The sequence below is a fragment of the Pseudochaenichthys georgianus genome, chromosome 17 (assembly GCF_902827115.2).
Source record: "Pseudochaenichthys georgianus chromosome 17, fPseGeo1.2, whole genome shotgun sequence".
Classification (NCBI taxonomy): Eukaryota; Metazoa; Chordata; class Actinopteri; order Perciformes; family Channichthyidae; genus Pseudochaenichthys; species Pseudochaenichthys georgianus.
In genome coordinates, this window is record NC_047519.1 from 30,098,575 (window position 1) to 30,122,329 (window position 23,755).

At 39.4% G+C, this 23,755-nt stretch overlaps 1 pseudogene; it reads left to right on the forward strand.

Annotated features, from left to right (window-relative positions):
* Positions 1-7,854: 7,854 nt before the first annotated feature.
* LOC117461768 (chemokine XC receptor 1-like) lies at positions 7,855-9,575 on the forward strand (annotated as a pseudogene).
* The last annotated feature ends 14,180 nt before the right edge of the window (positions 9,576-23,755 follow it).

A 23,755-nucleotide genomic window follows, 5' to 3' on the forward strand; every position in this document is an offset into this window, starting at 1 on the left:
TCTGGTTTTCTCAAGCCGTGACCCCGGCCTCCTCACTTCAAATCGACCATGCCAACTCCTCTGATTCTGTGTTCTCTTCAGTCCCTCAGCTGTAACTTCATCCGCTGTCAGCCATTGGCCCAGTTACCTCTGCATGCCCCATCTTGCCCTGCTTTGCATTTTATCCCCTCCTTTACAGTCTCTCTGCTGTTTTTATGGGGGGCAGATTCTGCTCTCATCTCCCACACTTTGCTCTTGTGCTCAGCTTGGAACTTCATGGTCCTGTCTGAGGGACTGATGAGCGTAGATTTCTGCCCGTCAGCATGCTGTCTGGTTCTGGATGTCACAGGCGGAGATAGTTCTGGCTGCAGTCTTGTTGTTGTCGTTTCAGCTCTGGTTCTCTGTCTGTTCGATGGAGAAGGAGGAGTTTCCTGTTGGGTTAGGTCTTTTGTCTGCTTGGAGGGTCGGGACCGTAGCCTTTTCTAACTCAGAGGGGGAGTCCAGGTCTCGGGACGCATTACCTATAAAAAATCTAGCACACTGAGGTTAAATAAATCCAACCCTTTCCACTCTGACTCTTTGTAATCATACTATCTGTCTTAATTGTTACATGCCATCTAAACAACCTAATTGATGTCTACAAATGATATTACAAAAACTCACTCTAAAAATTGTTTCATCCATTGCTACATATGTACCCAACATAACTCTTTCAGGAAAACATTTTCTCCTATACATTGAAAAACGTACATGTTTCCAGCATCACATATTCCACACACTACGAAAGAACATCTACATATTTACTCCAATATTTTAAGCTAGTTCCTATAGCAAGATTATCATGTGTGACATAATAATCAGATGTCTTGTTTGCTAACCAAGAATATTAAACTTTAAAATGTCTTTTGGCCAGTTGAAGTCCTGCTTACTTCATCCTTAAACTCTTCTTTAATTTGAAACCAAAAAAGGTCTTCCTTCTCCACCATGATCCTATCTCTATATCAAAGTCCAGACAAACTGATGATTTATCTTCAGAAACCATGAGGAATGACTCATAAAACACTATTTTCCCTTACTTTAGTTCTAAATCAAATGAGCCAGACAGGAAACCTCCTTTAACCACTTGCTTATCCTATTATTTTTGATCAAAGTTGTGTTACAAGCAGGTTAGATCTGTAATGAATTAAAATCAATATTTAAAGACGCAATATAAGTTAAATATATTGTTAAGGTAATTACTGTTTTATTGTGAAGGCATCTCTGGCGAACAGCGGCCTTTGGCTTTTATTTTGACAATCGTTCTAATGCATTAACTATAGTCGTGAAAGAGACAAGGAGGGGGAAGGCGTGTGGAAGCAAGCAATGAACTGAAAATGCCACCAATCCTCTGTTTTAACGTGATGGCGGACATTGAAAACCGAAGCGGGCATAAGTACCCCTGTCTTTTGTACCATTACATTTACCAACATAAAACAAGGTCTTTACTAATCAACAATGACAACCTACAGACAGCTCATTTCTTTAAATATACGCAATATATTGACCTCGCTTTTATTTATCTGACTTAATTAACGTGCTTCCCCCCCTTTCAGCCACTAGATGGCAGCAGCAGAGCACAAATGAGCTTCACTCTTCTGAGCGAATGTCTGATATCCATAGACAATGCTCATACAGGTTATTTAGGTAAAAATCACACAGATCTATTCCCCTTACATTTTGTCCGGCTTGATAACGTGCTTCATATGTCATCACGCAGGACTCTCTGCCTACCTTGCGATCAACGTTATGTTTACGTCAGCCTTTCAAATTAATTTTTACAGACAAGGGAAACGGGAGCCGGTCTCCTCACAATGTAGGTGACGTTAGCGCTCTCTCCCAAGGATTTAACAGATAAAAGTCCGCTGACACTTTCGCTTATTTGGTCTTGGACTCTTATTTTACCCCCAGTTATAAACGGCGGACCGATCTTAAATATCGATCATCCAGGTTACGTCGTGTGGGACTCACACCGCACATCCCACGAACTGCACCGCTCCTACGCCACTTCAGGACTAAACTACCTGAAGATCCACGTTAAACTGCTCTAATTTCTTGTTACGCAGGACTCTCTATACCTGGCGATCAACGTTCACGTGTTATATATAACTTTCCTAACATGGTAAAAAAGATGCATTGCATACTCCATTCAAACTTCAAAAACACTCTGAAACGCCTACAGACAATCATACATGGCCCTGCTATTGTCCGAGGCGTCTAAAAGTGCTTGTTCCCGACCCAGTGTGGTCCTCTGAATCCTTCCACAGCCCTGTCTACTCGGAAACGTCGGAGATCACCATTTGTTAGGAGATTTGGTAGACAACTTGTCCACTTTCTTAAATCTCCTCGCGTTCCTACAAGCCATTATCTTACAGGAAGGAAACCCAGAACCTACAAGTAACCGTTTAACAATAATCCACTTTAATGGTAATATACAATGCAATACAATCAAGTACAATCAATACAGTACAAATTACATACAGTTCTGTGGGATCCCACATTTACCTGATACTCACGTGAGCCAGCCAGCCAGCCAGCCAGCCAGCCAGCCAGCCAGAGAAGAAAGAGACCGAACACAGCGGGGTTTCTGTCTATATCCCTCGCTGACCCAAGGAGGAGTTATCTGCGCCTCCCTTCCAGACCAGTGATTGGCTGCCCAAATTATCATCAACACCCCACATCTTAAGTCCCCAATCCCAGTGGCTCAGCTTCCTTATCACAGGGATCTGAGATGACTATGTCAACTCCACACCTTCCCCCTCTTCCTTTGTCCTCACAAAACCACATGTTAGCAGGCCCAAAACCAGCCCAGTTTTCTACACAAATCATTTTCAAGCTTCTTCACAGTTTGCACGAATACATACAAATATTTCCTTACAGTTGGCAGACTTTATTTTGCTTACTTTAACATCATTTTTCATGGTGGGGCTAAGCCATTTCTTGGTATGGGTGTAGCCTACCCCAGCCATACCCTGGCGCTGCCACTGGTGGCACGTATGGGGCGGGCCATTCTGCACATGCGTTAAATGCGTTAAATATTTTAACGCAATTAATTCAAAAAATTAATTAACGGCGGTTACCATGGGGGTATACTACGAAGCAGGATTTTCGCTTAGCCGGCTAAATTCAGGGAAAACTCCGGCGTTCCGGTCCTACGAAGCTGGTTCACTTTTTAGCGGGCTAGATCTCCATGGTAACTTATGCTTAGCGGCTAACCTGGTCGGGACCAGGGGGGTATACTGCGAAGCAGGATTTTCGCTTAGCCGGCTAAATTCAGGGAAAACTCCGGCTTTCCGGTCCTACGAAGCTGGTTCTCTTTTTAGCAGGCTAGATCTCCATGGTAATATATGCTAAGCAGCTAACCTGGTCGGGACCAGGTTAGGTTGCAGGCTAAGAGCTCAACTCAGTGAAAGCACCGCCTGCTGACCAATCAGAGCTCAGTGTGCGGAGTTTAAAGCGATCAAGTCATATTACAGGAGAAAGGAAATACAGAAAAACTGCCGTCGCAGGAAAGACGGCCGGCAAAAATCACCGACTGTGTGAACGTGAGATGAGATAGAGTTTTATTGTCTCCCTTAGGAGAAATTTGTCTTGGGCATCGAGATAATACACATAAAAAACATTCAGGTCAATCAGTCATAGATACAGAACAGAGATCACATATATCACATGGCAAAGAAACAACAAGAAACATACAGGTACCGAACTTTCCCTATTGCACATACATAATCAAATTGCACTTTCCCTATTGCATTCATACTGTACATAATCAAATATTGCACTTTCCCCTATTGTATTTATACATAAATCAAATATTGCACTTTCCCCTATTGTATTCATACACAAATCAATATTGCACTTTCCCTATTTCACCTATGCATAGTGTCCGTCAAATTGCACATATCCCTATTGTGTCCATATTTACACACAATGCACTTCCCCTATTTAACCTTCTCGATTGCACAAACTACACTGTAAACATGAACATGAATAGAATATCACCTCCATCTTCAGAGTAATCTGACTATTATAACATTAGCGTTAAGAAAGCTTACTTAAATATCGGCCACAACATAAGTAACCGGATCAGAGTACATTAAGTACAGTCCGCGGCATATCACTTCATAATGTATCATATATCTCCTTATCTGAGTCAGCTGAGCCGTATCTGGCCGTGCAACACTCACAGTGTCACATACTGTATGCAGAAGTATTATTTTAAGCAACACATAAGTTGACGAAACACTCGAGACAAATGTAATTGAAGTCAGATCGTGTTTTAGACGGGGCAGTGATATCATAAACCTGTTAATGTACGCATTCAAACACTTTTTCTTTTTCCAGCTGTATTCACCTTGCAGGTGCAGCTCTGTGCCTTTTATCCTGGATAAAGTGTTTAAGTCATGGATGTTTAAAGTTTAACTTCTTCATTTTTGACTAGTATTAAAGTTCACTTTTCATTCAGGAAGTATGACGCTGCGCTGTCAGTACGCTTCTCCATGTTTGTGATTGGTCGAATGCTCCAAATACCACCCCTTTCATGTGAACGCGCACCTAACTAGATAGGACACGGCTGGCTTGAGCGATCCACTTGATAACCAGCATCGTAGTACAGTTTAGCGAGAGCGCGTATGTTTTGGATTAGGCCAACCGGCTAACTCAAACATATCCAGGTTAGGTTGAACCAGGTTCGTAGTATAGGCCCCTGGTCTATGCAAACCGACCAGTCCCCGCGTGGAACCGGGCAGAGAGTGGCGACATCTCTCTGGGATAAACACACAACGTGTAAATGCAGCAGACCCAGCCTGTTGGCTATACTGCTGCGGCCCTAGGGCTGAGTGTGTCATGATTCTTGTGTTATGTCACGTTTTAGTTTTGTATGTCGTGTTATGGGTGTGTTTCTGTTCTCCTTGTCATGTTTTCCTCCCTGTGTATTGTCTGGTCTTTTCCCCTGTGTTTTCATGTCTGTCGTTAGTTTCCCTGGTGTGTCTAATTTCCTGATTGTTTTCACCTGTCACCCCTTCTGTGTCTCCTGTGCTCATCAGTGTCAGCCCCGCCCCTGATTGTTCCCACCTGTGTCTTGTTACCCTGTGTTTAAATTCTCCTGTCTCCCAGTGTTCAGTGTCAGTTCGTTTTTGTCTTTTGCCACGGAAGGTCTTGTCTTGTCTTGTCTTGTCTTGTCTTGTCCTCATGCCAGTACTCTGCTCGTCGTCGATTGCTTCTTTTTTCAAACCTACGTTATGCTTCTGAAACTTATTGAAAGTTTAATTCCTCAAGTTGTGAGTGATATTTTGTTGTACCTTTTTGGACCCTTTTTTGTCACCTCGTAAGAGTGTTTTTCTTTTGTTACCTTTTTGTACAAATAAAGTATATTAATTATACTTTACCTTTGGCTCCCGGGTCGTGCATTTGAGTCCTTATCCTTGTGTAACCAAGTTCTTAACAGAGTGTGAGTCACTCGTTGTGTTAGTCAGTCGCAACCGCGGATCCTAACCCAAACGATCATTATGCTAGCAACGTAATATTCTGTACTCGGAAAAATTGAAACAAACTATCGTGTAGGCTAATGTGAAATAAAAATAAAAATAATGAGCCCTTCTAGAAAAAGTATTCAGAAATGTTCATCTCTGACTGAATGACCAAGCTTACTTCATCGTGCCTGTCAGTCGTTTCCAGGGAAGAAAACCCGACAGTCCTCCTCCGACAGCAGGTTCGCATTTTTCCTGTCCTGTCTCTCCCATCGGCGCCTGGTCAGCTCACTCTGAAGTTTGTCCTGCTCATCAACTCGGATCTGAATGTTCATTTCCTGAAGCGCCGGAGCGGCTTCCATCAGCGTCTGAAATGTTTTTTCCACCGAGCCCACCATCATCCTCAGCCGAGCTGGGTATAGGCACTTCGCTTTGACATTCTTCTGCTTGAGTTCTTTGATGACATATCTAACCTTGGCACGTTTTCTCTGCAGTTCAGGTGAGTAGTCATTATCGAAGTACATTTGCCTGTCACCCATCTTCACTTGGCCCTGTGTCCAGGCCTGCCGTAGGATCTGTTCCTTTACTGTGTAGTCAGTGAATCCTACCAAAATGGAGTGAGGGGGGTCATTCTCTTTCATCCTCGGGGTAAGTGTCCTATGCGCACGGTCGATTCTGATGTCATCTTCCTTCAGCGGTAGTGAGGGCAACACGGTTGGAAGTAGCTTCTTAATAAAGGCCATCATATCCCTTCCCTCCGTGCCTTCGGGGATCTGATATAGTCGCAGATTTTGTCTTCTCGCCCGGTTCTGGAGGTCCTCACATCTTTCCATGAGCTCAGCTTCTTGTTGCAGTAGAAAGCTAATGGCTCTGCCATGGGTCGCGGCCTTCTCCTCTGTGGCACCGATGCGTCCTTCCGCGTCAATGACCCTCTTCTCCAGTTTTGTTAGCTGTGTACTTAGACCGCCGACCGATGTTTCCAATCTATTAAATGACTCACTAATTTGACCTTTGCATTATTTTACATCTTCTCTCATCAGTTGAATTTCCCCTCGTATTTCTTGGTTCGATTTCTCTATTGATCGTAGAATGTCCTCCATGCTTGTCTCAGCAGCACCCCCTGCTTTGCTTGCTACGTCAGACTTAGCCATGCTAGGCGCGCTAATGCTAGCGGTAGTTGTTTTCATTGATTTCTTCTCGTTTTTAGATTTCTGATTTCTGGTTGTTCTTTTACTAGGGCTCATACTCAGAGTAGTTGGGCGTTCAATTGCCGAGTTTCGATACAAATATCGTTTGGTAGGGCACTAAATCCCTTTTTTTTTAATAAAGCTTTAGACCCAGAATCAGCACTTCTAACAGGGCTGAAATAGAGGGATACGAGGGATGTCTAAAATGCATGATCTGTTTTTGAGCAAAACGCATCATAGACATGTTTTTAAATATATTTGTATATATCTGAGACCCATAATATATGCCTAAAGATAGCATGATAGGAGAATTTTAAATTAGCTATCCTAGATTTGGGACAGGGTGACAAATGCAAGTTAATTTAGCTTCATTCGCTTTTTAAGTTGGTTCTAAAAATGATATGTGATGTACATTATTTAATCAAACATCTAAACCAATTCCATTTATTTCCCCCTTTCAATTTCCAATCAAGTTTTGTGTTTGAAAAAAAACCAGCTCTGTATCAGTTGGTAAATATTAATGTGATTTCAAATTCATGTTGATACATTGCACTGTAGATAATATGTGAAACACTTCTTCACTGCATTTTACTGAATGGTTTCATATTAAATCATCCATCTCACTTGTTACTGTAGTTGTTATATTGTCACCTTTAGGATTCTTGAAAACAAAACAGAACATCATTTATTTTCAAAATGTTATATAATTTGTCAAAAATGTGTGTTTATATTTGCTTGAACATTTCATTATCATCATCACTATTATTGCCATGCTACAAACAAATTGATCAAAACATATGTCTAGGGTGTTTCGAGATGATGTTCTAAATCAGAACATCAACAATATACACCTCACCAATTTTTGCTAATCTAAAAATATTCATGCCTTCACTGTAATGATGATGCAACACCTCTGAATAATATGAAGCCAAAGGAGGAGCTTGGTCATTAGTTTACTTTTTATTGAACAACTTCTCCGTCACAATGAAACTCACCACATGAAGTGACAGTCGTTGTTCAGGGTAAGTTGCTTAATATTTACTGTTATTCGCTTTCCATATCTAATGGTGATGTTCTAACTATATAATTGTTTTCCATATTGATCTGTTTTCCTACTTTTTAAAACTACATTTTACTGAAGGTTAAAGACATCTGCTCAATTTGCCAATTACATTTTTCTGCTTATGTTTCCTAGAATACAACGTACAATGGCATTCAACAACTCCACAGTGAACATTGGATATGAAGACGACATGATGTACAGCTATGAAGACTGTGAGATGGTGCTTGACTTGAACATTTTTGAAGGCTCCTCATACATTTTGATCTTCATCCTCAGTATCATAGGAAACTGCCTCCTCTTATATTTCCTCTATCTCTATGAGAGCTTAAGAAATGTCACAAATCTATTTGTCCTGATCCTTGCCTGCTCTGATTTGATGATCACAGTCACACTTCCATTCTGGGCCGTCTCTCGGCTGCTGCAGGACTGGGTCTTTGGTGATTTTGCCTGCACATTTGTGGCTGTGACAAAGATTGTTGGTTTGTACAGTAGCGTCATTCTACTGACTACCATGACTTTGGACCGTTTCATAACTGTGGTGCTGCACAACATGCCAAGAAACAAAGTAAGGAGGCAGAGGTTTGCAGCATTGAGCTGTGCAGCTGCATGGATCATCAGCATTTTTGTTTCTATACATGTTCCTACCACGGTCACGGTGAAAGAGAGGGGTGGTCGTTCGGTGTGTTCATACCATGTGGACTTTGCATTTCATCTTGCAGTGTCTCTGCTCTTCTTTTTCCTGTTATCCATCATTTTTTTTCTGCTATTCTGCCATCCTCAAGACAGTGTTGCAGGCTTCAAACAGAAGAAAGCACAGGACATTAGTGATGGTGTTATGTATAGTTGCTGCCTTCATCATCTGTTGGGTACCTTATCTTACATTGCATTTAGCTGACGCTTTTATCCAAAGCGACTTACAATAAGTGCGTTCGACCAACAAGATACAAACTTGAAGAAAACAGAATCATATAAGTACATCAGGTTTCATAGAGCAAAAACATTTCAAGTGCTACTCAACTGATTTTAGATAAGCCAGTCCTTTATTAGTATATAAGTGCTTTTGTTAGCAATTATTTGTTAGTAATTCTATCGATCGAGGTGGAGTCGAAAGAGATGAGTTTTCAGTCTGCGACGGAAGGTGTGTAAGCTATCTGCTGTCCTGATTCCAATGGGGAGCTCATTCCACCATTTTGGAGCCAGGAAAGCAAACCCACGTGTTTTTGGCTGAGTGCACATGCTGGGGTGTACAGTTTACCCATGTCCTGGATATAGGAAGGGCCAGATCCATTCGCAGCATGGTACGCAACCATTGTCTTGAAGTGGATTCTAGCAGTTACCGGAAGCCAGTGGAGGGAGCGGAGGAGCGGCGTGGAACATTTAGGAAGGTTGAAGACCAGACGAGCCTGCTGCATTCTGGATGAGCTGCAGAGGTCGGATGGCACATGCAGGTAGAGTAAACCAGCCAGGAGGGAGTTGCAGTAGTCTAGGCGTGAGATCACGAGAGCCTGGACCAGAACCTGCGTCGCTTTCTGGGTCAGGTGGGGACGTATCTTACCTTACATGATTTTGTTTATAATCGTGTCCTTCTATAAACCTAAACACTGTTATACATCGAACTGTGTGATTATTGCCTTTAGTATTTGTTGTGTACTTGCTTATTCTCACTGCTGTATGAACCCTATTCTGTATATGCTCTCAGAAAAGTGGCGAAAGCATCTTTTTAGCTGCAAGATCGTCAGGAGGGCGAGAGACAGGAAGAGAACCACTGGCTCTTCTGTTAAGCAGAACGTAGCTTTTAAAGCACAAAGCTCTGCTGTTGTGTTGGAACCAACCTGCAGCTAGACATTCAATGCTAAAATGAAAACATCAATTAGCAACTTGAAACTACAAGAAGATAAGGAGGACTTTTACAAAAAAGTAGAGATTGTTGTCCAGAAGGATAGGCAAATGGACTTCATCTTCAAGTCAAGGTAAGACCACCATTTTATTGAAAATGGGATCTTACTAAGAGAGAACAATTCAATATTTAAATGATCAAATTAAATGTTTTGGGTAGCCTATCCTTTTGTTGAACTGTCTGTTGAAAATTAATCGAAGCATCAGACAAAAAAAGCTTTTGAAAATAATATTATATTTTGATTTAGGTCAAAATATAATATTTGTAAACCTGAAGAGTCAGTGCCAGTGCCTCACCAGCCATGAACCTCACTGCAGAAGCTTAAATATATAAATCTAAGTTTTTTTGTGCCCCACCACTGTTGTACATATAAAAACGCCACTGTTAATTACACAATATCGATTGGTTTAAATGTTGTACAATGCTTTTGTGTTTTTAACCTTCAATTCAGAGAAACAAATAGTTTTTTAGGAGTTTAGACACTACAGTTTCCGAAGTCACTACTCTACCTAGAATCCCCAGCTATCGTTTGGGACTACAACATGCTTTACAAACCCCGTGATTAGTCATCAAGCCCTGTGATTGGATGTTGGAGTGGTAGTGCGACAAGGTTACGCTGAGCGTAACAGCTCGATGAAATGGAATGGAACCACGGCAGACTTTCCAAAACTGGAATTGGACGGGTCCAGCCCCCGGGTCCAACTACACATGCTGGCTATTGTGTGTTTCGCAACATGTTATATGGGACGTCTCTTTATAAGACGTTTTCGTATTTTCCACAATTAGAAGTTGCCAGTATTGAACTGTGTACACCCTGGAGGTTTAGGGGATACGAAACACAGTGGTGTTATCAAATTTAAAACATATCATTAATAAATGGGTGAATTAATATACCCACATGACAGCTAAGCTCAGAAGAGCTTTATTTAACAGCTGGTCTTATGTCTGTGACCCCTCCTGTTGTTCATTGATAAGCCTGAAACATGCACTTGTCAAGGTTCAGAGGCACATTTGGCAAATATGGCAGTAGCCATCTATCATCTTAAGATAAGATATACTTTATTGATCCCAAGTTGGGAAATGTTTTTGTTGCAGCAGCATACTACTTTGTTCTACTCCACTACAATTCAGAGGTTAACCTGATATTTTTACTCCACTACATTTATTTTAGTTACTTTGCAGATTCTGATTAATGATGTGAAATATAAACAACCCTTAAATCAGACTTTAGTTGTGATTCTCAAGTGCCAAAATAAACTATGCAATATATTGGATGTCAAGTACTTTGTCAGACTTCATATTTATCTGTGGATAACCCCAAAAATGTTTTCTTATTCCAAAGAAGACCTTAACTTAAAGTATTCTTTAATGTTTGAATAAAGCCTTATTAGTTGGTCTGTTTTGCACATCCTCCTGTTAATATCTTTGGACGTCCTGCACTAAACTGTTTTATTGTAGAGATCACTACAGTATCTTCTTGATATTTTCTATTCTATATTTCTATCATGCCTTCTATTTCCCCCCAATTTTGTATGTAGGCTACTCTTAATATTTAAATGTTTTCATCAAATAAAACTTATTCAACAACAAAATTCAATAACATGCTTTAACCCAGGCGGTGCGGGTTAAAAACCCAGTGGTGTAGTTAAAACATAATAATATCAAACATAATATGACTTAACTGTATTGTGAAATTAAAACAGAACGGTAAAGGAAAATACAGTTTCAGCTTATGCATTGTACCATGAACCTGTATAGACCAGTAACAGTCAACTGCGTGAGGAGTTGGAAAGGTAGTTCAGTAAATAATATCTTTAAAAACTACAAAAACTCCCTTTCTATCAGCTGTGCACCTTTATGGTGTAAATATAACCTATCTACCAATTGGATCAAATATAAAAGTCAGCCGAATTAGTGTTGATACTGCAAGGAGATGTATTGTGTGAAAAGAAATGGAAGATGTTGTTTAATTGCTAATATATTTATGATCCACGTCACATATTCAGTTTTGGTGGCATTTCTTACAGTTAGTCAAAAGGTCTTCTGATCAGGGCTCTATAAATAAATATCTACGGCAGATATGTAATATCTATTGCAGCCGAACCGTGTATTACAATGCCGTTATTTGATGACTTCCAAAGAGAGAAGCAAGATCACTCGGAATAAAGTATTATTTTATTTAAAAAGAAATGTTTTTCCGATTTCATATTGCATAAACACCATATCCCGGCATGCATTGCGGCTAAGACAATCAATGTTTTTTAGCCTATCAAAACCTCTGAAAAAAGAAAGGTGTCTCTCAGAACCGAAAGAGAAAAACACAAAAGCATTGTACACTTTAAATCAATAAATGTCGTATAATTAACAAGGATAAACTGATGTGTTTTAGTTGATTTTTAGTTTTTTTTGTTTAGTTCTGCAGATATCACTGTTAAAATCATTTGCTCATTGGTTTTATTATGAAAACGTCGAGACTGGAAATACTATTTTCAACCCGTAATTTTACATGGGGGCTGCCGCATACCTCAAATCATCTTCGTAATATCTATCAAACTATAGATCCTACATATCGACTGGACGTGGATTCTAAAAGTACAATACACTTCTCGCTAGAAATCTAATCATAAAGCGTTTTAATGGACAAACTATCCTACAATTTAGGATTTTACAGAGAGGGATATTTGTGAATAAACGACCATCTGTAATGTTAGCATTCAACGGGAGCACTAGAGGGCAAACACTTTAAAACGTAATTATAGGTCGTATTAAGCGCTTGAACAAACGACACATTTGGTCGTAATAAGGGCCTGAACAATCGGCCCATTTGGTCGCTTGAGTTGGAGGACTTGTTTAATTTAATTTCATACCTTTATTTAACGAGATTGTCCCATTGAGATCATAGATCTCTTTTTCAAGGGAGACATGCAGCATATAGGTTCCACATGAAACATAAAACAATAAAGGACAATACATTATATTTACAGGATACATAGTTATAGATATTTGCCCATTGTATCAACGAGCATTTCATTTAGCCTAGCTTTAAAAACATGCAGAGGAATGAGATTGCTCAGTTTCAATTCTTGCTGAAGATTGTTCCAAGCAAGTGAAGCTGCGCACATAAAAGATGTCTTACCTAAGACAGTCCTTGCTCTTGGCACATCTAACAAGACTACATCATGTGATCTCAGACAATAGCTGCTTGCAACTCTCTGTGTTATCAGAGAGCAGATATAATACGGGAGTTTACCCAACAAAGCTTTATAAATGAACATGTACCAATGACTGAGCCTCCGTACAGTAAGTGATGGCAAACCTGCCTTGGCATACAGGGTACAGTGATGAGTAAGTGCTTTACAATTTGTGACAAATCTCAGTGCGCTGTGATAGGCGGCATCTAACTTGTTCAGGCAATAGGCAGGTGCATTCATATACAACAAATCACCATAGTCCAGCACAGGTAAAAATGTCACAGTGAGAAACCGGACTTGTTTCTGAAAAAGAAACTTAGTCTAACCCTCAGCTTTTTAAGCAGGTTATTGACATGAAGTTTAAAAGTAAGACAATCATCAAGCCAGAAACCAGGTATTTATAACAGGTAACCACTTCAAGTACTTGTCCTTGCATAGTAACAATATCCAAAACAGGCTCCGGTGTCTTTTTAGCTTTTGAAAATAGCATTACCTTAGTTTTATCAACATTTAAAAGAAGCTTAAGTTCAGCAAGCTGAGTCTGAATAATGTTAAAAGTGAGACCTTTCAGAGAGGTAGTTCACAAACCACCCCACTGCAAGGCTGGATATGCCAATACTGAGTAGCCTCTGCTTTAAGATGCGATGATCGACGGTATCAAACGCTTTGGAAAGGTCAATAAACAGAGCTGCACAACTCTGCTTATTATCTAAAATACTCGTAATGTCATTTACCACTTTCATTGTCGCAGTGATGGTGCTCTGTTGCTTTCTGAATCCTGACTGATGTTTAGACAGGATATCATTTTTACATAACAACTCCTTTACCTGTTCACTCACTAGGCGTTCGAGCACCTTCGCCAGAACTGACAATTTAGAGATTGGCCTATAGTTATTTAAAATAGTTGCCTCCCCTCCTTTCAGCAAAGGCAAGACATAAGCAGACTTCCATACTTTTGGAATTGCATTTGTGCTGAGGGAGAGGTTAAAAAGAGTAGTAAGAGGAAGAGCAATACAATCTGCAGCTATCTTTAAAAAGAAAGGTTCTATGTTGTCCGGGCCAGCCGGTTTCTTAGGATCTAGCTTAGATAAGGCTTCATGAACAACATTGACAGTAAAAGGAGTAAAACTGAAAGGGTTTTCCACATCACATTGTTCAGAGTCACAGATTGGGGTGTTCACAGAAGCAGAGTTAGTCACAGAATGAAACATAGAACCGCAGGACACAAAATGCTCATTAAAGCAATTTAGCATAGTGGCCCCCTCTCAAGTCCCTACCCAATGTCCTGGTCCATTGGAGGTTCCGCTGGAGGTCCTGCCAACTCCATGTCCTGTCCCGTTGGGGGTAGGGTGAACAGATGTCCCGCTTTGCGCGGAACAGCATTTTCACGACTTTTGGTGCGTCCCGCAAATTGAGACGATGTCCCGCATATTTCATTTTGATTGGCTAAAATGCTTTTCTTTAAAATCAGATTAATCCAATGGCTGTTGAGAAAGCAGGGAAGGCTATGATCACCGGGCTGTGTTTGCTGTCAATCAAACTGTAACACACGGCGGGTACTGGTCAAGTGTTAACCAATGAGAGTAACTCACTCACCATTACTGAGTGTCGCGGTCTTTGCCCTCGAGCCCGCCCCCCTGACTTTCCTGGCCGCGGTCCTCGCCCTCGGGCCCGGCTCCCTGACTCTTCCAGCTGCTGCCTTCGCCCTCATGCTCGGCCCCCTGAGTTTGGCCACTGTGGCCTTCGCCCCTTTATGAACTCTGCCTTGCCCCCGGGCCGTCCGCCCGAGACCCCCTCAATGAACTATGCCTTTCCTGGGCTGTTGATCCAGACCCGTCCTCCGGACCCCCTCCACCCACCCTGTTTGGAATGGTTGACTTTGTGCAGGGATGTCTGGAATCCGTCCCTTGAGGGGTGGGTTATGTCAGGGTTTGAGATTTTGTGCGTCTAGTTTTGGGGTTATTTTTGCTGTTCTGTCCTCCCTGTCGTTAGTTTCCCTGGTGTGTCTAATTGTGTTCACCTGTTGCCCTTGTGTTTCTACTCCCCTACCCGGCTGTTTCTCGTCTTGTGATTACCCCTCCCTGTATTTAGTCTCGTCTCTTCCTGTGTTCAGTGTTGGTTCGTTATTTGTCGTTCATGTCTCCCTGCATGTTGGTCTCAGTCACCTTTGTTTGGATGCTACCTCGTACCTGTTTTTGGATTCTTGTTTTTGTTCAGCTTTTATTTAATAAAGCTCGCCTTTTGTTTCCTCCTCAATCTGCATTTAGGTCCTATTTTTCCCCAACCCTGACACATTTAGAAAACAAACAGTACTATTAAGACCATTTTGAAAATATACATCAGTAAGAAAAGGTTTTAAATGTGCATTAAAGTTCCCATGTCATGGCCATTTCTACTGATCATATTTCCATTGTTGAGGTCTACTAGAATAGATTTAAATTGTGCAATTTTCCAAAATCACATTGGTTTCTCATACAGCATCTCTGTACAGTATGTGTATTCACTCTGTCCTAAACGGCTTGTTGGAGCTCCTGACCCCCCCCTCCCTGTGAGCCCAGTGTGCTCTGGTCGGGATGTTGCGAGGCTCGCTGCTGCGAGCCGCTGCGAGGAGCGTACAGGTTTCCGGGTCGGTGATACAGCGAGAACAAGCTAAACTCATCCTGAGCACACACAAACACTTACAGCCAAGTAAAAACAATAAGTGTGGCTTGATATGGAGTAAAAAAAGGTTTATAACGCTGTGAGATTGGGTCTGCGGAGAGCATTTCTCCGCGATCCCAACTCGTCTATTACCAGCGTTCAGGGAGCTTTATGCAAGTCAATAGGGACTCCCTATTAGTTAGCAAAGGGATCCTGGTGTGTGAGGTGCTCCGCGGATTGGTCCATTTGGTTCACACATCACAGAACCCAGGAAGCAAACAATGGAAAATGACCAACACCTTGCTGGTCCTTGTTCCTCTCCTTACCAGTGTTGCCACTGTAAAACAGTAATAAACAAAATAATTAATCAAAAATAACTCTAGAATCAGGAATGTACAATAACAATGCTTATACAGTAAAGCTGGTAATACCAAAGTGTCTTGTAGCATAATGTGGCAACGTCAGTCTGTCAAACAACACATGAGTGAGAGACGAGAGAGAGCTCACTGACCTCCAGTATATGAAGTCCCATTCAAAGTCAAGGAGGTTCTTCAGTGGTGTGGAGACGTGTGTGTTGACTGTGGCAGACTTCTTCTGGACGATCACAGCCGTCTTCTTGGAGACAACCTTGCCCGGGATGGCCTTTGTTCCTCTCTCTGGGTTGATACCAATGAAGCGCCTGAAATCAGAAAAATGTTAAGACTGAATGGAAAACTATTAGGAACACTTTGTTGTCTTAAAAAGGGGTAGTTTGGGTTTTATTCCATAAGGTGCTATGAGTTACTAACCGCCGGTACTGACATAATGAGGTATTTAGTGTAATTCCGCTGATTGGTTTTTCCTATGAGACCCTTCTATATCTTGGAACTATTTCATTTGTTGAACATTTCCAGTGTATTACTACGCACTGGAGCCAGTTCACATATTACGCCTCTATTCAAGATTATCGACGGCTTGATATGGGAATCGGTTCCACTGAATAATAATACTGTTCGGTTTTACTCCCACCGAAAGGGTTGGACAACACGGGGCGTGACCACTCAGCTTTAGTTTAGGATTTATGTTTATTTTCATGTGCTCTTCTCCATTCAAAGTTAGCACATGGTATCACAAGTTAGCTTTTTCTTCTTACAAATCCATTTTAAGTTAGATTCAAAGTTAACTTCCTCCATACAAAGTTATGTTATCAACCTCAGAGAAAACACATAATACACAAATTACATAAAACATACACCACAAAAGTCTGTCACCATAAACACATATGTAAACCAAACACTCACCGGCTGCCCGTGTGCCCTGTGGCTGATCAAAACATGACAAATATTTCACTGGCCCTTTTTAAGATGGCTGATGGTCCCTCATCAAATGAGTCCCAAGGGAAACACAATATTGGAACCAAGGTTCCCTCCCAACTGAGACCTATTTTGCATGACAATCTGCACAACTAAACCAGTATATTAATGCTTCATGATTGAAATAAATAGAAAATAAATGAATAAACAACCAAAATTAACTCCACAAATACACATACTTGACAAAGAAAATATTTTCAAGATATAGAGTTCAAGCAGCAGAATTACTCAAAATAAGTTGTATTCTCGTGTGAATGGTTCATGTTTTTTTGTGTTGAGGCTTGAAATGTTTTTGTTACCTGACCCCCATGTTATGCATTCAATCACCAAAGCCAAATGAGTCCACACATCTTGTGTGTTTATGGGTGCGAGTGTTTTTATCAGTTCTGTGGAAGTCACACACCCTGACAGTTTCATTGGAAGAACATTGAGAAAGAATTGTGGTGCAAGAAGTAAATACAAGCAGGAATGTACAACACACACACACACACACACACACACACACACACACACACACACACACACACACACACACACACACACACACACACACACACACACACACACACACACACACACACACACACATACACACACACACACTGCCCCCCCATGACAGTTGCTGCAGCATTTGAAAACCTTTGATCACATACAGTACCAGTCAAAAGTTTGGACACACATTCTCATTCGAAGGTTTTGATTTAGATTATTTTTTACATTGTAGATTAATACCGAAGACATCAAAACTATGAAAAAACATAATATGGAATGATGTGGTAAACATACATTACATTTTACTTGTTGGACGCTTTTGTCCAAAGCGACTTATTTGGGGTGAAGTGTCTTGCCCAGGGATACAACGAAAAATATTATTTTTTTTAATGTTTTTAAATATTATTTTGTAGAATATCTTAGGCCCTCACAGAGGGCCTAGAGGGCCCTGACGGCTCGCCATCGGACTCCTCGAAAGTTTTCGCTGACTCAGCCATGTTTATGCAGCACTGCACGTGGAGATGTGGACACGCAAATTGCACAGATTACGTAGCCTACATATAAACCTGCGGCGGAAACCCCTCTTGTCGTCAGTGTGATTATGACTGATTTTAGTAAGTAACGAAGTAACGCGTGTCGGGGGAATGTTAGTAGGCCTAACTGTAGTATGATTACTGAATTATAAAAGTAACGCGTTACACTATTCCGTTACCGACAAAAGTAATAATATTACAGTAACGCGTTACACCCAACTCTGGTTATGCACAATGTTGATTATTCTTTCAGAAATAGCTAAATACATGGGTAAAGGTTCTAGGCCTACTTGAGCCCAATTTGAATACCATAAAGAAAGTATTAAAGGCAGCTCAAGCTAAATGTCAAATGTATTTAATTAATGTAGGCTCCAGTTGTTTTGATTTAGCCTATTTATATTTTATTTGAGTTGTACGCCTACATATTTCAAAACGCGAAGTGTAATAACTGCAGTTGCCTCGCTGTCACTGAGAATAACAAAGATCCTCAGTGAAGCACAAGCCCATGTTTCTCACTCAATTGTAAGTACAACTTATTAAAAAGATCAGTTCAATGCAATGGATTGTATACATTTGAAATGTAGCATTTAAGTGTTTCTCAGTTACACAGTTGTTATTTTAATAAATCAGTCACTGATGTCATGTCTGACTCAGAGGTGTTATGATTTTGAATTGATGTTCTTTCGGCTGTACTGTTACTCACAGCCACACATACACATACACAAATACAGCGATAATCTTATCACACTAACAAGACTGACCTTTGAAAGAGCAGCAATAATTCCATTATCGCCTGAGATCCCACGGTCTGACTTTTCTTTATATGAGAAAACCTCAGATCTGAGTCACTGTTTTACAAATATTTTGTCCATCTATCTACCACAAATGTACATATTTTGAAAGATGTAATTGGAGGAACACAACGTCTTCTAAATGTATACAAATGTTATAAGATGTGTGTGGTCTGAGCAATGGACAAGAAATATAGTTTTCTTGAAGCCACCTGGCCTGATTTGGCGTTGTTTCAGGTGTGATCCCAATGCAAATGGTCTATGGTTGCGTGTTTGAATTTGCTGTAAAGTTTCGAAAAATATATGGGTTTGAAGATTTAGTCTTGGTTATTGGAGTGTTGTTTTAAGCTTATTGCTAACACAGACAATTCTAACATGCTGATGTTAAGCCACATGCTTACTCTTTCAGTAAAGTAGTACATTCTCACTGCTGCATGAACCCTATTCTGTATATGCTCTCAGAAAAGTGGCGAACGCATCTTTTGGATCTTTTTAGCTGCAAGAAAGTCAGGAGGGTGAGAGACAGGAAGAGAACCACTGGCTCTTGTATTAAGCAGAAAGTAGCTTTTATATAACAACGCTCTGCTGTTGGGTCAGAACCATTGCAGACATTCATTGCTGCAATGAAAACATCAGTAAAAGCTTATAGTCATTTCATATTTGTATTGAATTAGTTACACCTATCTTTTAGGATATTAGGGGTCGATTTTTATGATTCTCTATAAACGTAGGATAACCATAATTTTAGTATTTCTTTAAAACAGGCTCTGGATATCGGACTTCAAATCCAAGTTGTTAATATTTGTATTCCGATTTTCATATTTCGGCTTTATTTTATCAGTTTTAGGTAGTGTTTTGTCTCGTCAGATCGGTATAGGCTTGTTTGAGACGCGTTGCGGCTCGCCTCGAAAGTAGACGAGAATAGCCGATCGCAGCCGGGGGAGGTCTCAAAAAGCTCGCCTGAAGTCGGACAGCTCGGAGTCGGCTTCGTCATAGATATATATAAACACTAGATGGCTCACACGCGCTGCTGGCCAATGGAGACCGACGTTGCCACTTGGCCGCCATCTTGCTACAGGCAGTGCTCTCATTCATAACATTATGGTTTACTATTTAAATAACCATAGCTTGCTAAATTTTTAACCGATTTTCAAACGGTTTGGTTTTTTATAAACATCAAAGATGTAGTTATTTTTATTTTTTTTTTTTATGTCTTTATTAGGATCCCCATTAGCACTAGCATGAGCATTGGCTATTCTTCCTGGGGTCCTCACACACTCAAAACATACATAAACATACAACAAAATTAAAACAAAACAAAACAGCTCATAATTTCATGCTATTTACAGTGAAATGAAGTGAAACTAAAATGGTCATTCAATTATCGCCATCCTAAGGCCAAACAAAAGTAAATACAAATAAGTGTACATAATAATATATGCATACATAGCCACAGGCACAGTTCAAATTTACTTTGTAATACTTAAATAATTTTTTAGCAACCATTTGAAATGTACTTGAGAATTTTCCTGAATGATGTGAACCGGTAAAGAGTTCCAGCTGATCATGGCTCTGTACATGACTGTTTTCTGTCCCATATTTGATTTAGATTTGGGTAATACAAACCTTCCTTCTATTGTATGTCGTGTTTGATAGTTATGTTGTGCATATTGCGCTATAAATCTTTGTGATAATATATCTGGTGAGTGAGTCACTGTAATATTTCTGACAAAATTCAATAAAATATAAGTTGACCTCTGTCTGACAGTTAACCATTTCAGTGTCTCCAGCATTTCAGTGACTCTGGTTCTGTAGGAGCACTGCAGTGCACATCGTGCTGCCTTATTTTGTGCTACTTGTAGTTTGTTTAAATCTTTTTCAGCAGCACTAGACCATATAACCAAACAATAATCAAGCTGCGACAGAACCAAAGCATCCAAAACTTGTCTACTGACATCCATAGGCAAATATTTTACAATTCTTTTTACAAGTGACACACCCCTTCCCATTTTACATACAACATTATCAATTTGTTTAGACCAAGATAATTTATGATCCAGGGTTATACCTAGCAATTTTGTCTCCTTGACCTGTTCAATTTCAATATGGTTTAAATGTAGTTGCAATTTTGGTTCACCTTTTAACTGATGATTTGATCCTATTAATAACGATTTTGTTTTTCCGGCATTAAGTACCAACTTATTATTTATGACCCACTCTGATATCAGTAGTAGATCTTTATTCATAACATTTGTCAACTCTCTTGTAGTTGATGCTGCATAATATATTGTTGAGTCATCTGCATACATTACAATTTTAGCTTTTTCTAACACTAATGGTAGGTCATTTGTAAAAATAGAAAATAAAAGTGGTCCCAAACAACTACCCTGAGGTACTCCACAGGTGACTTTTTTCATCTTTGAGAGACTTCCATTAAAAAAAAACAGTTTGACTTCGATTTGTCAGGTAACTTTCTAACCACTTCAGCGTTTCCAAATGAAAACCATATTGTTCCAGCTTGTGTAACAACAAAGAATGGTCAATGACATCAAAAGCAGAACTAAAATCGAGTAGTACTGCACCCACTAACTTCCTATTATCTAGTTCGCCCTTCCAGTCATCTGTCATTTGTGTTAAAGCGGTGCATGTGGAATGGCCAGGTCTATAAGCATGTTGATACACAGTATTAAGTTTGTTACCTTCAAAGTATTTTTGTATTTGATTGAAAATTATTCTCTCCATTATCTTTGCTAATGCTGGTAATAAACTTATTGGACGGCTATTTGTACCAGAAAATGGTCCAGCTGGATTTTTTGCAAGTGGAATAATTTTTGCTATTTTCCATGCCTGTGGGCAAATACATTTATCAATACTCAAATTTATAATATGACAGATAGGCTCTGCAACAAAATTAGCAACATATCTAAGAAATGTACCAACTAAATTATCCACTCCTGGTGGTTTATCATTACATTTACCTAGTAGACATTCAACATCTGTAATTGTCACTTTTTCTATTTTAAATGTACACTTCTTATTTTTCATAATTAAATCCTGTATTAGAAATGTGGAGTTACTATTTATAGTTTGATTCATATTTATCCTCAAATGTTTTAATTTATCAAGAAAATAATCATTCAGATGATTAGCAATTTGTACTGGTTTCGTCAAAAATGTCCCATCCACCTCAAGATATGTTGAGGTGGATTTCGGCTTACGGCCCATCATGCCATTCACTAAGCTCCACAGTTTTTTCTTGTCATCCTTTATCTCTTTAATTTTATTTCCATAATACAACTATTTTTTCTTTTTATTTAATGCTGTAACATAATTCCTTAACCTTCTATAAATTTGCCCATCTGACTCATAACTTGATGAGAGAGCTACATTTTTTGCATCATCTCTTTGTTTCATTAGATCCCTTAATTCCTCATCTAACCAGGGTGCTCTAAAGTTCCTTACAGTCTGTTTTCTAAGTGGAGCATGTTTATCAATCACCTGCATGAATAACAAATTAAAGACATCAAGAGCATCATCTGGATCTACTTTCTCAAAAACATGTTTCCAACATATCATTTGAACATCCTGGATAAATGACTCTTCACTAAAATATTTCATTGATCTCCTCACAATGACTTTTGGTCCAGCTTTTGGCACCTTTGTCTTTCTCACGATAATTATTAAATTATGATCAGAACACCCTACTGGAATTGATATTGCCTGAGAACATACATGGCTAAAATTAGTAAATATATGATCAATACAAGTTGCACTTTTTGACCCATCTTTCTTGATGCATATCCTAGTAGGTTTAGTCACCATTTGTACCAAGTTACATGTATTAATTATTGTCTGCAGCTTGTTTTTAAGGGCACAGTGCAACATATTCCAGTCAATATTTAAATCTCCGATAAAATAAATCTCTCTGTCAAGATCACAAACTTTGTCTAACATTTCACATAATTTGTCTAAATAAATTAAGTTTGCATTTGGAGGTCTGTAACAACATCCTACCAACAAAGGTTTCAAGTGAGGTAAATTAATTTGCAACCAAAGTACTTCAATATCAGCAGACATCAAATCATATCTCACTTTAGCTGGTATTTGCTTTTGAATGTATACTGCCACCCCACCTCCATCTGCATTCCTGTCCTTTCTAAATATTCTATATCCATCAATATCCACAGCAGCGTCATTAAATGTGTCATCTAAGTGAGTTTCAGATATTGCTAACAAATGAATACCACATGATAATATTTCCTCTATCTCAGACACTTTATTTCTTAAACTACATATATTTATGTGAGCCAATTTAAACCCTTTACTTGGTAACTTATTCAACATTAAGATGGCAATTTAAATGTTATCTCTTTTTCACTTCCTATCAAAATGAGAGCTGAACTAGTTATGATACTGCATACTTATAATCATGGACTTTCATATGAAAATAACATTAATCAGATAAAGCAATAGCTATACATACACACAAGGTATTTATATTAAATATTTGCCGGTGTATATATTTCCATTTATTTTATTATATTGTCAATATTTAAAATAAATTATAAATAAATTATAAAATTAAAATACATTTATATTTTATATATAAAAATCGGTCTCATGTTACCAGTCTGTAAACCAAGAGTTGTTAATTGAGCAATGCCTTAGCTTGAAGAACAGGGACACAACTAATGACAATAGCATATGTTGGTATATTATTTAGATATTCACACCTTTATCAGAAGAACCAAACCAACATAAAATGTGCTCACAGACAGGCCAGTTCTGTCTAATTTATCACAATTATTTTGACATGAGATCTTCATATCATCCTAGTTTTGTATTTAGTTTCTAGATTTGTAAACAAATCCAGAACCTTTGAAATATGTTATTGAAAAAAGACCAAGAATAATATAAACTGTACCATATGTCCTTCTGTAGTCCATTTGTGGTTTGTCTTGACTCACCCCGGCTGATATATCACAAAATCCACTGTTTAAATTGTTCCCTATATTGCCCCTATGCCCCTGTAAGGTGTCCTTGGGTGTTATGAAAGGCGGCCCCCCCAACATAAATGTATTATTATTATTAAGAAGAACAACTTGGTGTGGTGTGGAGGGGATGTA